This window comes from Nicotiana tomentosiformis, chromosome 1 (assembly GCF_000390325.3).
Source record: "Nicotiana tomentosiformis chromosome 1, ASM39032v3, whole genome shotgun sequence".
Taxonomy (NCBI): domain Eukaryota; kingdom Viridiplantae; phylum Streptophyta; class Magnoliopsida; order Solanales; family Solanaceae; genus Nicotiana; species Nicotiana tomentosiformis.
The window spans coordinates 40,641,866-40,665,875 of record NC_090812.1 but is presented as its reverse complement, the minus strand read 5'-3'; positions in this window follow the sequence as shown (position 1 = coordinate 40,665,875).

The window sequence follows — 24,010 nt, the reverse complement described above, 5'->3', positions numbered from 1 at the left end:
TGTTCTATACTTTCGGACAGTGGTTTTTATCAGTCAGATATTGTATTCATATTAGATGCTCATATACTCCGTGACACCTGGTTTTGGGAGTGTTATATTTGTATTTGTGATATTTCTTCTGCTGAATTCAATTATCATGTTTTCAAACTTAAAAGATATGGTGGTTTATTGTGATTGTCGGCTTGCCTAGTATTGAGATAGGCGCCATCACGACAGATGAGATTTTGGGTCGTGACAAGTTGGTATCAGAGCCTAGGTTACATAGGTCTCACAAGTCATGAGCAGGTTTAGTAGAGTCTTACGGATCGGTACGGAGACGTCTGTACTTATCTTCGAGAGGCTGCCGAACCCTTAGGAAAAATTTTACTTTCTTGTATTCTATCATGCAGAATTGATTCATCTTGAAACATAACTCTTTGAATTCCTTCCACGCATTCGTGTGCGCATGTGAGCGCTCAGTATCAGTTGTGTATCGCTGGCTTATGATTCCATGAATGAGTTTCGAGATGAGTATTCTGTGTTTTGTTGATGGGCCAATCTGGAGGACTTGAGGCCGGAGTTAGACTGTAGCTTAAGCTCGGTAATTCCGGTTGTGAGAACCTGTGCAATTGGACTTATGCGTTCGGTAGTATTCCTATGAGTGGAATTTGTGGCTCGATGAGCGGTTGAATAACTATATGATAAGTATGATGTGAATGCGGGATGTGTTCAGATGGGTTGAATGAGACAAATAAATTTTACTTGTGACTCAAGAGTTTTCTATTGGGTACTTGATTCCTGTTTTGATGTGACGTGCAATCTTCAGTTGTGAGTGCGTTGAGGGATCTGTCATGGTGTCTAATGGTGGAGCGAAGTAGATTTTCATGTCATGTTAATGAGTTCAAACTCAGAAATATTAAGTTATTCCACAGTAATTGTGGCTGCAAAAGGGTATAGCAATATGCCAATTTGAGGCTAAGCAGGTGAGTTATCTCCTGCGGAGTAATCTACGTAGGTGTGTTCCTTATAATGTTGAGTGGAGAGTTTCTTTTCTACCAGCTAGGCGTATGTGTTGAGATTTGAATTTGAATCCTGTTGAGAAAGTTGGCTTGACTGTCACGAGAATAAATGCGAACTTAGCGGATGATTGAGGTATTTTATGATGAGTGTTGTGTAAGCTTGAGAAGAATTTTCGTTGAACTGACTGCGGTATTATGGCACTAATAAAGTATGATATTGTGAGTTATGGAGTGTTTTATTGTATGGCTTTGAGCCAAGTGAGGGAGCCTGCTATTGACAATTCAATTTCATGGATATATATTAAATTATAGTTTTGGTCTGAGGCATACTTGTGGGTTAGTTATGACTTGAAGAGGTGGAGATCGAGGATGACTCGGGTAAGAAAATTCCTGGTTACGGGTTACATTGCACTTTATGAAAATATAAAAATTATGGAATGATTAAGTTGTTATTTTGAAGGATGTAGTGCGCACGAAGTATGAATTTGATTGATCGTGTTAAGGCAAGGTTACTTCTTTGAGTGTTGATTAAGCTAAAAGAGTAAGTGTCTTTCGGCCCATTTGGGCAGAGCAAATTAAATTGGAACAGAGTGGATGACTCTCGAGAGGGTTCTAATGGATTCAAAATGTATATGTGGCAATTGAAATTTTTTCAAATTTATATATCACTAGAATCAGTTACTTTACACTGGATAGTATCGGGACATACAATAATTCTGTTTGACTATGGATTCTACATTTCAGTATAAGAAAGGAAAGAAGAATAATTTTAAACACACACAAGGTCCTCAAGAGTGGGTGTCTCAGTTATGGTATTTATGGAGATGCTTAAGAAGAATACAATGGCTTATGGGACTTAGGGCGGTGTGGTTTTATGTTGGGATGTCTTATAGTGAGCTTTCGGTATGGATCGTAGTGTTCTGACAAGGAGAAGTTTCAACTTGAGGGTAATTCAGAAGAAACTCGAAGAAAATAGGACAACTGGGTAGTAGGCTAGACCAGTATGGTAATGGTATGTTCGGTTCTTTGGGGATAATTATGATGTGGTGAGACTTTACAGATGTTTTGGTGGCAATATTCTTGGGTTTGGTGACCTACGTGGCTTAGTCGAGTTAGATGAATTTAGTTTTGATAGCTTGGTTATGTGCAAATAGATTTGAAAGTGTTCTTGATGGTTTCTACCATGGTGTGAACTAGATATTTTCTGTCGGTGTGGAAGACATGTTGTGCATTGTGAATTCCTCATGGACGAGAGGAAATGGAAGGTTTCTAATTGACTGGGTATGTAATATGCTGGTGACTCAGAGTTAATAAGGAGATTCTCGTGCTTGTCACATGATGGCATAATAGATGTGGTGTGTTGTGCGGGATTAAGATTTACATGTACAAGGTGGAAATTTATTCTTGAAGGGAAGGTCATGAATTCTGGACAGAATGGTCAGTTTCAAATATTTAGATTTATGTTATAACTGCTCGGTAATCCCTGAGAAGGGTGCGTATTTCAGAAGGCGCATTGTGTTTTGACTTACGGATGTTCATCGGTATTGCGGTACTCACATGGATGATAGACTGATGATATTCCAACTATCGTTATGTGGCACGGAAGAATTTTGGAAGTATTCCTAGTGGGGTGATCGTGCATGAAGGACATGATAGTCATTCGAGTGCTGGAGTTGTGATCAGTTATGGTGGTTCGTACCTTTGTCGAGAACTATATGAATTACACTTGAGGTTAAAAAGAGGCTAATTCCCTAAATAAATTGGGTAGTTACTATTTCTGCATTAACTTGCCGATTTGAGTAATGATAGCGCACTTTTCACCTGCCTATTCTATGGTGTGTTATTTGTACCAATCCAGGAGCATGAGAATCATAATTCATTTATCATAAACATGTGTACTTATTTAATTGCTCCTGTATGATATGCTTGGACTGGAGGCCTGTGACCATGCGAAGCGGATTATATTATTAGCACGTGAGTTGTCCGTGTGGATTCATATACTGATATTATTGGCACGTGAGTTGTCCGTGCAGATCCATATACTGATATTATTGGCACGTGAGTTGTCTGTGCGCATCCATATACTTATATTATTGGCACGTGAGTTGTCCGTGCGGGTCCAAATATTGATATTCTAGCACGTGAGTTGTCCGTGAGAGTGATGATAATGTGAGCTCTAGAAGAGCTAGTTACTCTTATTAAATTCGTTTGCCTTGGTTCTACTATATATAATGAGCTTATAGCATTGCAGTTGTGGCGGTGCTTGTTGAACTTGCAATAGGGTTCTCTACTTTGAGATATCTTCCATTTTGGGTACAAGGTTGCGCAGTTATGGCTCGATACAGCTTGTTCATACTCATACATCATGTAGATGTGAGATTCAGGTCTTGAAAAGAAATTCTGAATGTTGGAAATTGAATTCCAAGGTTTATGGGCTAAGGTTAAAGTAATGATTTTCAATTATGTTGTATTGTCAGGCCTATTGTAATGACCTGTCCGGTCATTTTGAATATTATAACCCCGTTCCCCCATTTACTACTCAATTTATGCCTTATAATTGATTTATGACTTATCAGTTAGTTGGTTCGGGTCCGAAAGGAATTCAGGGTGAAATGAGACACTTAGACTCATAATTAAAAAATTTAAGTTAGAAAGTTGCCCGGATGTGGATTTGTGTGTAAACGACCTCGGATTTGAATTTTGATGATTCCAATAGCTCTGTAGGGTGATTTTGGACTTAGGAGCGTGTTCGAAAAATATTTTGGAGGTGCGTAGTGAAATTTGGCTTGAAATACCGGTTATGAAAATCGAGGTCATGAAAAATCGAGGTCATGAAAATCGAGGCCAGGAAATCGAGGTCATGAAAATTGAGGTCATGAAAAATCGAGGCCATGAAAATCGAGGTCATGAAAATCGAGGTTATGAAAAATCGAGGTCATGATAAATCGAGGCCATAAAAATTGAGGTCATGAAAATCGAGGTCATGAAAAATTCGAGGTCATGAAAATCGAGGTTATGAAAATCGAGGTCAGGAAAATCGAGGCCAGGCTTGGGCAGAAACTTTAAGTTACAAAACGGGGGTTTCGTCCCATTGTTTTCATTTTTGACAAATTGGAGCTTGGGGAGAGGCGATTTTTGAGAGAATTTCAAGGAAAAACATCGGGGTAAGTGATTCTAACTCGGATTTGGTCAATATACACGAATATATCAATGTTTTCAGCATTTAATTAGTGTTTTGAGATGGAAATTTGGGGAAAATGAGGAAGAGTTTTTGGGCTAGAATTTTGAGGTTTTGAATGGGATTTTGTTATCGGATTTGAGTATATTTGGTATGGTTAGACTCGTGAGTAAATGGGCTTTCGGGTTTTGTGACTTTTGTTGGATGTCGAGACGTGGGCCCGTGGGGCCGGGTTTGAGGCGATTTCGGATTTTTGGCTATAATTTCATATTTTCTTGTGGAATTGATTCTTTTAGCCTATATTGATTGTATTGTACTGCTTCTGGCTAGATTCGAGATGTTTGGAGACCGATTTGAGAGGCCAAGGCATTTTGGAGTAGAGTTTTACTTGGATTGAGGTAAGTAACACTTCTAAACTTGGTTCTGAGTGTATGAATCCTCGAATTGGTGTAATATAAATTGTTTGGAAGTGACGCACAAGATAGTTGACGAGCGTGTGAACGTGCACCATTGAAATTGTGACTTGAATAAATTTTGTGGAGTTAAAAAATTAAAGAATCATGTTATTATCTGAAAAATTCCCCACGTGTTAGAGAAATTGAGATGAGGCTCTTCTTAAAGATCATGTTTAGGCTACGTGCAAATATTTTGGGACCCATGGGGTCGTGTTACTGTTGAATTAATTGTTTTAAAAATGTACATTTCATAATCAGTCATATTCGTCAATTGTGAGGATATTTATGGGACCGAGCTGCGCACCGCAGCAGGCCATATTGGCTTTATATATGTTATCATTAAATGGATCGGGGCTGCCCGCCTGCAGCAGGCCAGAATGGCTTTATACATTATTATTGTTCTGGATCGGGGCTGCCCGTCTGCAGCAGGCCTTATGGGCTTTACTATTTCATGGATCGGGGCTGCCCACCTGCAGCAGGCCTTATAGGCTTTATTATTATAAGAATCGAGACTGCCCGCCTGTAGTAGACCATAAAGGCTTTATATCACGCTTGGGTTGATGGAGCACCTCCGGAGTCTATACATACCCCCAGTGAGCGTAGATGATTATACATATTCGGGATGGATTTCCCAGGGCATGGACTTGCCTTACTTATTTATATTGTAATGAATTTACCTGGACATGGATCTTGTCCATATCATTTACATTTGGGGATAAATTATCCTAGGGCTGGATTGTCCTTATACGGTACTGAGTGACTGACTGTCAGTCAATGTGTATTTATATACGGGTTGGAACATCCTTGGGCTGGATTGGCCATAAACCGTACCGGGTGACCGAATAATTTGTGACTAGTATTTACGTGAGGTCTTTCTACTGAGATGTCATATTCCTCATATCATACAGTATTGATCTATTTCACTTGTACTGAGTTTTACTGTTGAACTTGAAAGAATGCCTATATTTTTTTACCATTATTTATACTGGACTGTACCTGCGGAGCTCGTCACTACTTTTAGCCCAGAGGTTAGTCTTGTTACTTATTGAGTTGGTTGTACTCATACTACACTATGCACCTTGTGTGCAGATCTAGGTGCTTCCGGACACGACGGTTGTTAGACCTCAGTGTGATACCAGTTGGAGACTATCAAGGTAGTTGTTTGGCGTCCGCTGACCTTGTTTCTCTTTCCTTCAGTTATTGTATTGTTCTATACTTTCGAACAGTGGTTTTTATCAGTCAAACATTGTATTCATATTAGATGCTCATGTACTCTATGACACCAGGGTTTGGGAGTGTTATATTTGTATTTGTGAGATTTCTTCCGCTGAATTTAATTATCATATTTTCAAACTTAAAAGATATGGTGGTTTATTGAGATTGTCGGCTTACCTAGTACTGAGATAGGCGCTATCACGACAGGTGATATTTTGGGTCATGACACATCTCTATATAGATTAATCTTTGGAAAAGCTTGTCATTTGCCTGTAGAATTGGAACACAAAGCTTTTTGGGCATTGAAAGCACTGAACTTTGATTTAACCTCGGTTGGTAAAAAGCGATTTATTCAGGTTAAAGAATTAGAAGAACTGAGATTGGGATCCTATGAAAATGCTAAAATTTTCAAATAAAACACAAAAATATGGCATGATAAGTTGATCCGACAAAAGAGTTTTAAATAAAAGAGCACCAAGAACGAGTCAACAAGACACCGGACTCCCCTAAGCTACTGCCAAAGAAGGACACTGCAGGTTCATAGAGCAGTCGTATAGCAAGGAAGCTGCCCCACATTCCATAACAAAGACCTTCAAAATCCCACCATATCTCAGGATATATGATGGAACAACCGACCCTAAAGATCACATGACTCATTACGTCACTGTCGTGAAGGGAAATGATCTCACCAAGGAGCAGGTGTCCTCTATTTTACTGAAGAAATTTGGCGAAACCCTCACGGGAGGGGCATTAACATGGTATTCACAGCTTCCAGCCCGCTCCATAGAAACCTTCAAAAAAATGGCCGATAAGTTCATGACGGCGCATGCCGGGACTAAGAAAGCCAAAACGAGAGTAAACGACATCTTCGCTATCAAGTAGTCCCTAGGAGAGGGACTAAGGGAATTCCTCGCCTGATTCAATAGGGTAAGGATGACCTTACCAAATGTGTCTGAAGGGATGGCAGTCGCAGCCTTTCAGAATGGGTTGACTAGAGAAGGTTCAAAAGCAAACAGAAAATTGTTGAGCTAGTTGATGAAGTACCCTCCAACCACTTGGGACAAAATCCATAATGCTTATTGTGCCAAAGTCCAAGAAGATCATGATGGCCTTAATGGACCGACTCAACGGTTCATCTCGGTACAAGCCGAGCCCAGGAAGGAACGAAGAGATAAGATCAGGAGGGATCACCCACTCTCACGACCAAACAGGGAACTACATTAGCCTTATGTTAGGGCCCCCGCCCCTCCTCCCTTCCGCTATGATGATGGCCCATCTAGGATGAAGACTAGGACTCACAGGAATAAGAGAGATATGCCTCCCTTGTTATCTGCTCACAATTTTTTTGTATCACCTACAGAAATAATCTACGCCCAGGAGAAACTCGGAACGAAGGTGAAGTGGCTGCCAAAGATGAGGTCCGTACCAAAACATGGACACAAGACAAAAGACTACATCCCCCTTAGGCAAGAAGTTGTGAACATGTTGCAACAAGGACACCTCATAGAGCTGCTGAGCGACAAGGGGAAGAACAACTTTGCCAGAGGCCGTGAATGTCAAGGTCCGCTGAAGATGCCCTAACCGGATCGTACCATCAACATGATCATCGGCGGCAGCGACTATGCCTCCATCAATGACGTCAAGTTCACTGCTACTCACAAGCTCAAAAGATCGATCACCCATGAATGGTATGACGGACATGAAGAAAGTATCATCTTTGATGAGTCAGATGCCTATGGTTTGACTTTTCCTTACAACATTGCTCTCGTCATTACTTTACAAATTTTAGATACCGATGTTAAACGTATCATGGTGGACGATGGAAGTGGAGCGTGCATTATCCATCCTTGAGTCCTCACCCAGATGAGACTCGAGGAGAAGATAGTGCCACGCTGCATCACACTAATCGGTTTTAATAATGTAGTTGAATGGATCTTGGGAGAAATTACATTGCCCGTCCTCGCTAGCGGTATAACTCTGGATACAACATTCCACATCATGGACTAGGCCACCGCATACAATGCCATAGTAGGACGACCATGGATACATCCCATGAGAGCCGTCTCCTCCATCTTATACCAAGTGATCAAGTTCCCAACACCTTGGGGAATATTCACCATATGCGGGGTACAACGCACGTCCCGGGAAAGCTACCGCATCGCCATGGATGGTTCGACAACCCAACAAAGTAAAGATAAGAAAAATTAAGTATATCAATCAACAGGATCGAGGTCGACACAAGAAGAAATCATGGACGTCATCACAAACCCTAAAACGGTCGAAGCCGCGGACTCAACTATAGAAGACCTCGACCTCATTCAATTTTACCGTAGTGATTCCGGCAAAAAGGCCTACATGGGCTGCAAGCTCTAAGAACGAGGTAAATTTAGTCAATTTTTAATATCTAATGCAGATTTGTTTACCTTCAGCCATGAAGATATGCCAGGCATCCCCAAGGAGATCGCCACGCACAAGTTGGACGTCGACCCATTCTATCCCTCCCCCTGTAAGGCAGGTCAGACGAAAGTTTAACCCCACAATCAATGGTGTCGTCTACGAGGAGGTAGAAAAGCTACTAGAAAATGGCTCCATCAGGGAGTTGAAATATCCCAAGTGGATAGCGAATGTTGTGATGGTCAAAAAGAAAAATGGGAAATGGAGGATATGTGTAGACTTCGCAGACATGAACAAAGCATGCCCGAAAGACTCATTCCCATTGCCACATATCGACCAACTCATCAATGTAACGACGAGGCAAGATCTACTGAATTTCTTAGACGCATACTTGGGCTATAACTAGATACTCATGGAATAAGGTCATGCCGTTCGGGTTGAAAAATGCAGGAGCCCACTATCAGAGATTGGTAACAAAAATGTTCAAAGACCAACTCGGTAAGACCATGGAGGTATAGATCGACGATATGCTGGTCAAATACGTAAGGGCGGAGGATCATGTTGACCACTTGAGGGAAGATTTCGACATACTAAGACGGTATGGGATGAAACTAAACCAGAGAAATGCGCATTTGGCATAGACTCGGGGAATGTTTTTGATTTCTTAGTGTCACAATGAGGGATTGAAGTCAACCCAGTCCAAATCAAATTTATTGAAGGGATACCTGAGCAGATGATGACTAAGAAACAGATCCAAAGGTTGACTAGTCGAGTCGCCGCCCTATCGAGATTTATCTCGTGGTCATCCGATAGATGTCACAGATATTTCAGCGTACTCAACAAGGATAATAGCCTTGAGTGGACGTCTGACTGTGTACAATCTCTGCAATAACTAAAGGCATATCTGTCCTCACCACCTCTACTCTCGAAGCCCAAACCCGGAGAACACCTCCTCGTCTACCTCGCCGTCTCCGAAATGGCAATAAGTGCGATCCTTGTACGAGAAAGTAAAGGTGCGCAATCTCCCATTTATTACATTAGTAAAACACTCGTCGACCTCGAGACGAGGTACCTACACCTCGATAAACTGGCCCTGGCACTAGTCGTAGCTTCACGAAAGCATAAACCCCATTTCCAGTGCCACCCTATCTCGGTCATTACCACCTTTCCTTTAAGGAGCATTCTGCATAGACCCGAATTTTCGGGGAGGTTGGCCAAGTGAGCCATCGAGACAAGCGAGCACGTTATCACATATCAGCCTCAAATAGCAATAAAGTCATGCTCGCAGACTTCAGTGCAAAGATAATGCCAGAGGTTAATAAGGAAGTCGTCCAAGTTTCTCTTCAAATACAAGACCTCTGAGTCCTATACACTGATGGCGCATCCAATTCTTCTGGATCCGGGCTGGGACTCGTACTCGAAGTCCCTACCAACAAAATAATTCTCCAGTCCATAAGGTGCCCAGATATGACTAACAACAAGGCTGAGTATGAAACCGTAATTGCAGGATTGATTCTTGCACTCAAATATGGGGAGAAGCGGTTGAAACTCCATTGTGAGTCACAGCTCATAGTCAACCAAGTCATAGGGACTTTCCAAATCAAAGAACAAAGGTTACAAAATTATCAAAACGAGATTTGTAAGTTGTTGCCCAATTTTGACGAATGCCAGCTCGACCAGATCACGCGAACCCAGAATGTCGAAGTAGACAGCCTTGCCAAACTAGCCGTAGCCACCAAAAGTATCACAACCGAGGATAAAAGTGTAGTCCAACTTCTCAACTTGTCGTTAGACCAAATCGAGGTAAGATTTGTAAGTTTACTTGCAGGACGGCACACTCCCAAGTGACAAAAGGGAAGCTAAAAAACTAAGAATGCAAGCAGCCAGATCCAGCCTCCTCTACAACGACTTATATAAGAGAACATACGGCGTCCCTTTGGTGAAATATTTGGGTCTGAACCAAACCCAGCACGTTCTCGAAGAGGTCCATGAAGGCCACTGTGGCGCTCATTCTGGTGATCGAGCACTCGTTAGGTGCCTCATACGGGCAGGATACTATTGGCCCACCATGAAAAACAATGCCTCAGAATTTGTGAAGAAATGCAAACAATGTCAGAAATACGCCCCAATAATCCACCAAGCAGGCGAACATCTCCACTCAGTTACCTCTCCATGGTCGTTCATCAAGTGGGGAATGGACATCGTAGGCCCCCTCCCGGCGGGGCGAGGTAATGTACGATTTCATTTAGTTTTAAATGACTATTTCTCTAAATAGGTAGAAGCATGAACTTTTGCCTAAATATGCGAGCAAGAAGTAATCACCTTCATATGGAAAAACATCATCTGTCGATTCGGTCTACCCAAGGAGATCAGTTGGGACAATGGACCCTAGTTCACGGGAAAGAAAACCGCCTAATTCCTCGAGAAGTGGCACATTAAGAGGATAATTTCAACCACTTATCACCCGGCAGGCAATAGACAAGTGGAATTCTCTAACAAATCAATATTAAATATCATGAAGAAAAAACTCGAAGACGCCAAAGGATTGTAGCCGAAAATACTCTCAGAAGTATTGTGGGCGTATAGAACCACCCCCGAAGACAAGATCGGGAGAGACACCATATTCTCTGGTCTACGGAACCGAAGCAGTTATACCAGCCGAGGTCGAAGATCCCATCCTAAGATACTCCTATGAAAACGGCACTAGCAATGAAGAAAGTATAAGGCAAGAGCTCGATGAGATTGACGAACGAAGAGACATGGCGTACATAAGAATGGTCTCCCAAAAGCAGCAAGCGGAACGTTACTACAACAAGAAGGCAAAGGTTCGGCCACTCAAAGTCGGAGAATACGTACTCAAAGCCAAAAACCCAAGCAAACAGAGATCCACAAGGCAAACTGGGACGCTCTCTACAAAATTATAGCCAAAGAAAACAAGGGTTCGTTCCAACTAGAGACAATGAAAGGAAAACAATTACCAAACAATTGGAACATAAGGTTTTCTCTTTTTCCCCCCAAGTCGTACTCTTTTTCCCTAACTTGAGTTTTCTCCCATCAGGTTTTCTCAAAGAGGGTTTTAATAAGGCAACGGAAGGGACACTTCGATTCGACGTATGCGAAGAACAGACTGATTTCTCTTTCATTGCCCAACTCCTCAAGACTCTCCAAGTCAAACAATGAAGAGACTAGATAGACCATAACTGGGACTGGAATGCCAGCCAATGCCCAAAGTTTGTAACTTTCTCCAATTATGTAATCAAAGCAACAACATCAAAATAATAGAAACTCATGATTATCAAAACCGTCTAAACAAAAGGTTAAGTTCGACCAAGCTCGAACACTACCTACCGGTCCCTGGCCGCGATTTAACAAAAGGTAAGTTCGACCAAGCTCGAACAACACCTACCGGCCCTCGGTCGTGATTTAACAAAAGATTAAGTTCGACCGAGCTTGAAAAATACCTACCGGCCCTCGGCCGCGATTTAACAAAAGGTTAAGTTCGACCAAGCTCAAATAACACCTACCGGCCCTTGGCCACGACTTAACAAAAGGTCAAGTTCGACCAAGCTCGAATAACACCTACTGGCCCTCGGTCGCGATCTAAAAAATTATTAGGTTCGACCAAGCTCGAACAACACCTACTGTCCCTCGCCCCGATTTTACAAAAGGTCAAATTTGACCTTAATCAAACAAACACCTGCCAGCCCTCGGCCACGACATAACGATAGGACAAAGTTTGAGTAAGATCGAATTAACGTCTATCAGCTCTCAACCACGTCTCGATAAAAGGTTAAAGTCAACCAAACAAAAAGTTAATATCGGCCAAGTTCAAACTTGACCTATCGATCCTTAACTAAGGAGACATACTCGATCTATATAGACAAAGAGATGATTCGGCTTATGGCTATTCAGCCCAAGGACTACAATCAACTAGAGGACGATAACAAAAAATATAAAGGAGCAAACATGCAAGTACAAAAACAAATCACGGCAAATAAGAAAGGCACAAATGAAAGCAAAAATCAACTTTGATATTCATAGACAAAAGTTTGTTACACGGGCTCTTGGCGACGCCAAACCAAAACACACAAAAAATATTTAAAAAGAACTATTGGCCTTCGTCATCATGACCCACAACGTCCTCATCAACCCGACCTTTAGCAACATCACCACCCTGAGCGTCGACACCATCACCGTCCCATCCTCCAGCATCTTCTCCATCCTCGCCCTGAGGTTCAATAGAATCGTACCAGGCATCCTCCTTAAGATGATCCATGGAATCCTCCCCATTCTCATCCTCTTCACCAGGTTGAGTCATAGCAGGGTCGTAACCACAAGCAAGCTGAGCCTCGCGAGCCTTGACCAGATCATCCTCAAAGGCCACCCTAGAAACGAAGCCGGTCACATGAAACTTACGAAACACATCTAGTCGGGCCTCGGCATGAATCCATTCTTCATACAGCCCCCAGGGGACATTGGGGAAGCCGGAAGCAATAGACGTAAAAGGCCACGCAAGCAGTTGGATCTTCTAGGCCTCCAAAGCAGCAACTCAATCATACAGATCGGAGGTTTCCTTTTCCAACTTTTCGATCTTCTCCTCAAGTCGGTCCTCCTTAGACCTCGCCTTTGACAGGTAGTTCTCCCACATGAAACGAAGGGTTCGGTTTGCCAACTCAAGGAAATCCACCCTCCTCCGAGCCTCCGACTGAGAAGACTCCGCCTACTTAAGATCTTTCTACTTCTCCGTGATCTCACCCTTGAGGGCCTCCATCTGAAATTGGCACTCGTCTAACTGGCCTTGCAGCTGGGCTACTTGAGCTTGAAGGTCTCTACATTGGGCCTCCACACCTTTGCTGAGTGCCAACTCCTCCTCCTTAGCCCTTAACGTCTCCTCAAGAATGATGAAACACTCCACAGCCGCCATCAACTCTTCGTCTTTTTTCTTTAAATCCTCTCTCAAAGCCAGCACGTCGCCTCATTCGCGAAATCGACCCCGGAGCTCCCGGTACTTTCCAAGGCACGTTGTATACTTATCTTTCAGCTTTACGTAAATTTCTTTACGCCTCCTTTCTCTTCGAGCACTCTCAATCTCTAGAATAACCGTCTATAAAATGAAGAAAAGATGTTAGAACTTGCAAAGAAACTAAGGCATAAGGAAAGGAACAGACGATAGTCGTACTTACCCTGAGAGCAAAACCAACAATGTTATTTGACAGGGTACCGTCATTTATCTTCTCGAGAGTCGTACCCTCGATCTTAAAACAGAGAGGACCGAGGGCAGGAACTACCTTCTCGGTATTTACAAGCAAATTACAATCCATTGAGATCGTAATAGTACTAGAGCCCCCTTCCAACCTCACCTCAATTTGAGTAAGCCCCTTATCAATCATCCTCAACTCGTCCAGATCTATATCAGAATCAGATTCGGTATCCTCCTCAGCAACGATCTTCCCTCTTTCATCGGCAGACGAGGATACATCTACTGCATCCCTAGAGGACGAAGCCTCCTCTTTCACCGACATATATATATATATATATATATATATATATATATATCAATTCTCTGTATTTTCTAATATTATTTTGCAGGAAATAAAAATATCATGATAAAGCATATAAAAGAAATATAAATAGATCACGAGGCATCAAGGCAAAAGAGATCACGAGGCATCAAGGCAAAAAAGCACGAGACAACATGGCAATTATTATCACTTCTATCTATTTCTTCTCCAAAGTTAGTTGTATGTCAATTTAGTAATTCTTACGAAGCAAAATTAATATATGATAACTATTGGGTAAAATAATAGAGTGGGAGTAATTCTTATTAATCTATCATTCCAAGTCGGTAACCTTGCTTACCTCCATTTTAATTCTCATGGAGGAGTTGTAGTAGGCAAGATTATTAATTTTTAGTAAAAAGAAATCTCAAGAGATTTTTGCTATATTTTAGCACAATGCAGGCAAGAAAATTATTTCAGTTTAATCATCACTAGTCATATATCAATTGATTTACATAACCTCGCGGAGTGTTATTAATTGATTATTACTTAGTGAGCAAAATATAATTGTATTAGCAATAAGCAGTTATTCCAAAGAGAAATACATATAGAAGCTAAGATTTTATTATTATCACGCTATCGAGTGAATTCAATGATTCCCAACTCTTTTTAAATATAAATCTTCCGAAAGTTATTTTGTTTCACCTTAAGCAATTTAAATTTTCAACAATCAAAACTTCATCAATTTGATTCTCTCAAAATAGTAGTAAGAATATTATAAGTTTGTATCTAGATTATCCAATCTATGTGGGACGATATCATAAACTATACTAGATTTTGACAAAGTATGAGTAGCAAAATCTTATACACATTGGCCTCATCACATGTATTACGGTCGTCTCTGGAAGAATGAAGTCGCCCTCCTCCTACTCGACAGCCATTGGTCTTTCTCCCCCCGCGTCTACGGCTATCCTCTTACGAGGCATCAGACCCCCATCATCAGGGGAAACATCGTCGTCCTCGTCAACCAGCAAAAAGAGTTGAGGCACAGAAGCAGTAGACGGGACAGAGATAGGCTCTGGACTATAGTAGAAAAGGCAGGGGCATGTGGTACAAAAATTGCAATGGGGGTAGAAGCCGAAGAAACAATAGCCTTCCTCTAAAAAGAAGGCACATGCGCCCGGCTACTCCGAGAAGATCCCCTGCCTGAGAAAAAGACAAACGTAGAAGTTAGTTGAATGAATTGGCATATAACAAAAAGTGAAATGACCACGGCCAGAGAGAAGAAGTTACATGTCGAAGGAAGAGATGACTTGAACTTCTTGAAAAAGCTCGGCCAATCACGGATCCCTTTAACATGGGGGAGGATTTGTTCAACCCAATCGGAAATGCGCGCGACTAAAAGGGGAGGCTGGTTATTGGCTGCAAGAAAGGGAACGTCCTTCAACTGACTCGGAGAAAGTAAAGGAATAAAGATAGAAACATGGCACTTATGTGTGTAATTCCAAGCCTCAGGAAAGCCGTCGACGTTAGTCACAACGTCCTCAGTCCTGACGTAGAAGAAGTTAAGCCAAAACTGACAACTGTCCTTATCGTCCATCTTCACCACCAAACATTTTCCTCCACAGTGATGAAGGTTCAGTATCGTTCCCCTATAAAAGCTAGAGGAAAATAGATGCACCAAATGTTGCAGCGTCAGTTCGATCCGAGCCAGCTCGGCAAATTTAATCAACATTCTGATAATCTTGTAGACGTATGGTGCAAGCTGAGCAGGGAAAATGCCGTAGTGACGACAAAATTCTTCCACCGATGAAGAAGCGAGAACGAATATCCAATAAGGAAGGGGTAAGCATATAAAGTGCAGTACCCACGATGATGAACCTGCACCACGTCCCCTTCAGACGGGTTCAATTCAATATGGTTGGGAAGACCAAATTTGGCTCTGAATTCCGACAACTCTTTGGACGTCATCGTTGATAGTAAAATACCGGGTTCCGCATTTGGTGATCGGGTTAGATCAGACCTGACGTCGGGATTACGGGAGATTATTTATTCCACCAACGGGAAAGCTTCATCCTCAGTAATTATGGAAACACTCTCCCTATGTGAGGGAAACACAACCGTCAAGGGAGAAACGAGACTTCCTTCACCAGCATCTGAGGGCAAGTTTGACATGCTTCAAGATAGTGAAGAAGAATACAAAAGGGAGAAATTGGGGGATGGTGTAGGGCAACGAAACAGAGAAAGAAGATTCAGAGAAAGAAATTCAGAGAAGAAGCTGGTATTTCGAAAGGTTTAGAAGAGCAAAACTTCGAATACAGGTCCAACAACCTCTATATATAGAAATCATGGAACCAAACCCGAAACGGCTCATCATAATTGGCACCGAAATCGAAATGGCAGATCCAATCAAGGGTCACACACAAATCAAAGCGACACATAGGGAACATGCATCATGATGACGCATGATGTCATGCGGTCTACTCAATAAGTTTGACCACGAGTGATATTACCCACCCATTGAACTCGCCCGCGAGGATGACCTTTGACATGATCAAAGCGTATAAACAGTAAGAAGGCCCTCCTGGGCTGCCATGTGTCACCAGTACAACTTTGATAAATGTCTGTCCAAGGTCAAAGTGGTCTTGAAAACAGCAAAGGACGGAGCCGATGAAGCTATTGAAGATCAAGGTCGAAGAGTCAGTGAGGATCAGGGTCGAGGTCGAGCACTCACCGTAGACATAGTGAATAACGGCTAGTTTTAGGATAAGATATCCAAAGAGAATATTCTAGTGGATATTCTCTGTACCTGTACTATTAGGGTCATTTAGATATATATTCCCTATAAATAGAAAAAGACACAATGATAGGGGGGATAAGATATTCACTTGTAAGAAAACATATCGACTTTATATAGAGAATATGGCTTTATTGCAAACACACGAAAAATATATTTTTACTAAGATTCTTGCCTAACTTTTCCATTTGATCCAAGAACAACATGAATATTCGAAGGCTCAACAATCATTCATCATTGTCAGAAGGAATATCCACAGATCTCACCCATTTTCGGGTGACTCACATGTTCTTATTTACTTAAATGACATTCATTGCTATTTATTGTTATTTAATACTATCCTCATTCTTTTGAGTCATTGAATATTGTTAGTGTTGTTTACATTAATTGCCATTCGGACAATATACATATTATCTTACTAAAAATCAACTAACTTATCTTTGGATATTAATATTGGTTAAGATTGACTCTATTTTATTAAATCTAATTGGTTGAGCCCAGATCTAAATTTTGGGTCGAACAATCATACTTATCAGATTCCCATTTACCATAAGTGGAGAACACATCATTACCGTTCTTTAACTTATCTCCTTTTTTCTTTCCAGAAGAATTACCTTAGATAGCTTAAACTAATATATATAATTCTTGTATAATATATGTATTTGTGTAAAGATCTTTTTTTTCAAATACACATGGGTCCTGTTCGAAGTGGAATTCAGAGTAGTTCATGATAGGGAGTCCAATTTTCCATTACGTTCAAGTAGCTATTTTTAATATTTAAGCCACGAAAAAATTTTAATTAGTTATTTTGGGGTAGCTAGAATAAGAATTCATTAGCTTTAATTGAGCAGTTAGCCGAGATATCTATCATTTTCATTGCACTTTCTCGAACAAAGTTCATTTGAATTGTATAGTGTTTTGATGTTCGGCCAAAATGCTATACATTTAGTACATTATTCGTCCTATATTTTATTGGTTTGGTGATTAATTATGCAACAATTGAACTAAATTGTGTTGTTTTAAATGTAGGAGCATTGGAAGAAAGAGTCGAATGAAAGTTGCACAAAAAGAGGATGAAAATGTAAGAAAAGAGCACAAAATCACCAAGTACCCAAGTTGTGCTACAGGCCAAGCATAGCCAGCTCAATAGCTTGCTTTACCGTGCAATATACCAAGTATAACCAGCGCTATAGCCAGCTTAACCACGCTACAGGCTAGGCATAGCCAGCTCTGTAGCCAGGCCGACCGCGTTATAAGCCTGGCCTCGCGAGGTCTATAGCCTGGTGATTAAAAGTTGCAGGTTAAAAGACTCCAACCCAAATTTGGAATGAGGGATTTCGGCCCTAACATATAAATACTCCCCAAACAAGTTGAGAAAGGGCTGGACACTAGTTTTGGAGAAGAAAAAGGCTACACAGCACCGTGGAGCAAGAATCAAACGAGTTTCCCTCCGTTTATCTCTTTAATTTGTACTTTAATATCTTTGAACATTATGATGATAGTTTATACATTTATGAGTAGCTAAATTCTCTTATCTAGGGTTTGATGGAACCTATTGAAGGATGATTTTTCACTACGTTTAATATAAATTTATCGTTGATCTTTCTCTACTTGTTCAACTATATTTTTGTTGTTATTGATTGAAGAGCTCTCAATTAATTGTGCCAATTTAGTGTGTATATTGCTCGAGAGAGTACACATTTAGGTAGTTGTTGAACAATACCACTCCTAACGTATGTGAGAGATCAATACCAAGGGTTTAAAGGCAGGATTAGAGATAACAAAACCTTGGTATGATTGTAGTGGGCAGTGAATTAGTGCCAGCTAGCGTATTTTGAGAGAATATGTTTAGTAAATTATGATAGTTACTCGATAGAGAGCTACGACACCCAAAGTACTCACGATCGGTGGAGAATACTTAGGCGAATTTATAGGAAACGTAGTGATGGTAGGCTAGAAACCCATGTTTTAGTCGCTTATTGCACTCTAATTCACTACACTTTACTTATGTTGAGCTTTAATTAGTAGTGTTTTGCACTTATTATGTGTTTTATGCTGCGTAGGAGTGATTTCGAGTTATTTAGATTTTATGGAGCAAATTCGAGCTATTTGGAGCTTTGAAGTCTGAGTAGAAACCCAAGGGATTAAACCGGGATCGTGTTCGGGGGTCGAGGACCAAGTCCGGATGTCAAAAATTGAAGACGCGAAATCACTCTAAGAAAAATGCATAGCCGCGCCACATGGGGCGCCACATGGGGTGGTGCGGAAGTGCAAAATCTGCCCAGAACTCATTTTGCAAAATGTTCTGGAATTGTCCACAAGCGCACCACATGGGGCGGCGCGGCATGCCACGCGGTAGTACAAAGATATTAGAGTATCTTCCGATTTGCGCTAAAAAGGGGTATTTTCGTCCGAGAATTATTGGGGGGTGTCTTAAATACATGAAAAAATGCCATTTTCAAGATTTTTTGACACAATTTTAACCTAAGGAGGCTAAGGAGGGGTTGGAAGAACACAAGCACAAGGATTTCATCATTCCTTCCTCACTCAGGATCTGGGTTTGGATTGTATTTATGTTTTCCTATACTTTTGTTACATTTGTGAAGAACTTCTCCATGTCTATGGAGTAGATCCTTTTGGATTTTGATGGATTTATTGTATTGATGATTGTTTGTGGATTATAACTATATTTTTATGTATTTGAATCATTTTTGGAAGATTTAATTATTGTATCTATATTCACTTGTTCTTGTAATCGGAAGAGGCATAACTTGTAATATTTTTGCACTATATTATTGGTTGAGTTCATAGATTCTTCGAAGTAATCGAAAGAGGCTAGTTGAATAATTGATTAAATCTAGTTAGGAGAATAATCGAAAGAGGTTTTCCTAAAGCCCGATCCATTACGCATTTTTGTTTATCTTCACAGAGCTTAAATTGGTTCATATTGTGAGGTTGAGACTTAATCGAGAGAGGAGTTTCTACTAAATATTTGAACGATAATTAAGTGAATTCGAGAGACTCACTTGAACATTAGAAGTGAATTATCTAAAGTTAAATCACAAACAATTATCTTGCACCTATCCTATCAAAACCCCATTTACTTCCATTGATAACTTCCTTGCTTACCTTTGTTGCGATTGTCATTAGTCAATAGCTGTAGATTTTAAATTATTAATTATATAAATCTCAACTGTTGATCCTCTTGGATAGCAATCAAGCTACAAACTACGAGAATATTGTTTAAATCCAATCCTTGTGGACACGATAATTATACTATACTATCTTTGACTAGCAAGCACAATTTAAGGGTGTGTTTTGTGCTCGTCAAATTTTGGCACCATTGCCAGGGATTGGCAATCAATAATGTTTGAAATAGTTTGTAGTGCTAATTCAGGAATTTATTTTATTTTATTTTTTCTTTTATTTTTTATTTGTTGGTGAACTTCTCTTCAAGATTTATTTTGTTGAAGAAATCTTGAAGAGCATATTCTTGATATTGAACTCTAAAAGATGTGAAGATGGAGTACAACCAGCCTGAGAAAATGGTTGAAGAGTTAGCAGCTGAATATTATCAGTAGTGAGCCATGTGCTTTAAATACGGTGAAAATTATCTATGGGTTAATTGTCAAGCAGGTAGGTATTCTTCCTATGGTTCATCTTTTGAACACTCTCACTTTGTCTCTAGTCCGTACAGGTATGAGGATTCATATTGGCATAATTCTGACTCTGGTTGGGATGAATACCTTTATTATGACTGGAATACAAGCGAAGTGAGATAACCACCTCAAGCGGAGAATGTTAGTTTAGAAGAGCTTATGTATAAGTTCATTAATAAGGTAGAAGTGAGATTTACACACGATGATGAAGCCACTAATAACCTAACAATGCAAGTGAATCAACTAATAAGTACACTTTCAGAAAGGTCATTGCATTGTGATAGTGAATATATGGAGGAGATTCCCTGTGAGAATGAGCCTACCCGAGATGATGAACATCTACAGAGAGAGTTTTCCACTCTGTAAGAGGACTCTGTTTCAACTGAGATAATTGAAGATGAGGCTTTAATTGATTTTGCATTAATAAAATAAGAGTTAAAATCCCCATCTACATATCCACAACCACAATTTTTATTAGAAGATAATGAGGAACAAATGGTCTTGGACATACGAGAGGAACACTCACATGACCATTCTTCTGCATTTTCTTATTCTAACCTTGATCGTGTAGATGTTATTTTTGGGAATTTACAGGAATATGCATGGATTGATCTTGTAAATGAATGTAGAAACAAGCTGAGTATGATCCTACAAGAATAATCCACCGCTCAAAATTAGGCTAAGAAAGAAAGAAAAGAGCGGGTCTTTCAAATATCCCTAAAGGACTTTGGCCTAATGAGCTCCATAAAGAATCCCAAGGAGCGAAAACGAAAAATAAATTCAGAATTAGGGGTGGAGTTCACAAGTTCTAGGAAACGAAAAAAGTCCAGGGGAGTTTTTTTTACCTCTTGCTTTTTATTTGTGTGCCATGGGGACATGCCACAATTTAAAGTGTGGGGTGGAGATATAAATGTGTAAATATATAAATGTGTTTTGTTTTCGTTTCTTTTGATTGAAATTTTTAAAAGTCGAAAAAAAAATCCTTAGGTAGTGTAATAAATCCCCCTTGGTTTTTCTTTGTGCCGCGGTTCTTTTCCAAGGGTTTTGTTTGAACCGGGTGTAGTTAGTTTTTTTTTTAGGAGTAGGAAATCTTGTGCTGTGATTTGAAATGAAAGCAATATCTCTTGACTATATTATGCCTTGAGAATAGTAAGTGCTTTAGTTGTGACGCTTAGGCTCAGTTTTTGACTCTTGTATAAGCACCTTAAATTGTATGATCTTAACTTTTCTTAACTACTTTTACTAGAGTGTCTTCATGAGCCCGATCCTGAGTGAGTTTTGTTCCATGTGTGTGCGAGGTTTTGGTCATTCTGTGCATTGCATTTGATATCTAGAACTTGCCTCGTGTGTTTGCAAAGCGAAATAGTAATTTTATTCAGTCTTGGAAGTGATATAGGTGTTTTTTGTTGAGCCAGTTATATGTTGTACCCACCTAATTGTTATGTACCTTAGTTAACCCCTTTGAGAATGTAATCCTGTTTCTTTGGCAACCACATTACAAGCCTTACCCATTTTACCTCTCGCGAGCACTTAAAATTGTTATGTACTTTGTAAAAGTTAAAGTGTGGGGTGTTGGTTGGATTTTGAGTGGAACTAATGAAATAAGGAGAAAGGTGCACTGTTTTGAAAAAAAATAAGAGCCATGTGAATTGAAAAAACTATAGTTACATTGTTGTGCAAATATTCATTGATAGTAGTAACTTTTGATGTATGTGTGCTTAAAGAAGTGCGGATTTGACATATATTGATGTAAGGGTGGAGTTATGGTTTGACAAAAGTGTGGGATATTGAACTGCCAATTGTATGTATTAAAGTGCTTGGGGAGGTGTAGTCAATATATCCAAATGTATCCTACCCGTCCCGCAACCTACATTACAACCAAATAAAGTCATACTTGATCTTTGACTGAATAAGCTCAATTAGTAGAATAGTACACTACAGGCAAGCTTATGGTATATTCTTTGTGGTGCATGAATTTCATTTCTGAAAGTGAGTTAATTCTTTCTATCTTGAGTTCCTATGTGTTCTTGAATTTTATTGTGTGTGGAACTACTCTTTATTGTTGTGTGAGGGCACTTTATTCATGAAGGAAAGGTAATGTCATTGACCTTTGTGTTAAAGTAAGTAAGTAGGTTGTGAAAAATGCGCGGTGTTGTTGAGTCAACTCTTGAGGCGAGGATGTTACGGTATTGTGCTTAATTTGTTCTATTATTCTTGGTGTGATGAGTTAGGAGAGTTGTTTAAAAAGGTCGTATCTATATGAAGGGTAGTTTGATTGCTCGAGGACGAGAAATGGTTTAAGTGTGGGGTGTTGATGGTAGGCTAGAAACCCGTATTTTAGTCGCTTATTGCACTCTAATTCACTGCACTTTCCTTTTGTTGAGCTTTAATTAGTAGTGTTTTGCACTTATTATATTTTTTATGCCGTGTAGGAGTGATTCCAAGTTATTTAGATTTTACGGAGCAAATTCGAGCTATTTGGAGCTTTGAAGTCTGAGTAGAAGCCCAAGGGATTAAACCGGTATCGCGTTCGGGAGTCGAGGACCAAGTGCGGATGTCAAAAATTGAAGAAGCAAAATCACTCAAAGAAAAATGCACAGCCCCGCCGCATGGGGCGGCGCGGTAATGCAAAATCTGCCCAGAACTCAATTTGAAAAACGTTCTGGAATTGTCCACAAGCGCTCCGCATAGGGCGGGGCGGCATGCAGCGCGGTAGTACAAAAATGTTAGAGTATCTTCCCATTTCTGCTAAAAAGGGGTATTTTCGTCCGGGGATTATTGGGGGGTGTCTTAAATACATGAAAAAATGCCATTTTCAAGACTTTTGACACAATTTTGACCTAAGAAGGCTAAGGAGGGGTTGGAAGAACACAAGCACAAGGATTTCATCATTCCTTCCTCACTCAAGATCCGGGTTTAGATTGTATTTATAATTTCCTATACTTTTGTTACATTTGTGAAGAACTTCTCCACGTCTATAGAGTAGATCCTTTTGGGTTTTGATGGATTTGGTGTATTGATGATTGTTTGTGGATTATAACTCTATTTTTATGTATTTGAATTATTTTTGAAATATTTAATTGTTGTATCTATATTCACTTGTTCTTGTAATCGGAAGAGGCGTAACTTGTGATATTTTTGCACTATATTGTTGGTTGAGTTCATAGATTCTTTGAAGCAATCGAAAGAGGCTAGTTGAATCATTGATTAGGCTAGTTGAATCATTGATTAAATCTAGTTAGGAGAATAATCAAAAGAGGTTTTCCTAAAGACCGATCCACTACGCATTCTTACATATCTTCACAGAGCTTAAATTGGTTCATATTGTGAGGTTGAGAGTTAATCGAGACAGGAATTTCTACTAAACATTTGAACTGATAATTAAGTGAATTCGAGAGACTCACTTGAACATTAAAAGTGAATTATCTAGAGTTTAATCCCAGACAATTATCTTGCACTTATCCGATCAAAACCCCATTTTCTCCCATTGATAACTTCTTTGCTTACCTTTGTTGCGATTGTCATTAGTCAATAGCTATAGATTTTAGATTATTAATTATATAAATCTTAACTGTTGATCCTCCTGGATAGCAATCAAGCTACAAACTACGAGAATATTGTTTAAATCCAATCCTTGTGGACACAATAATTATACTATACTATCTTTGACTAGCGAGCATAATTTAAGTGTGTGTTTTGCGCTCGTAGCGTAGCGGGGAAGATTCCGACAATAGGGAAAATCATAACCCTAGACTTTTCCAAATCTTGTCCATAACATTTGCTCTGTTAGTTATAAATTACTACATTTTAATTGCT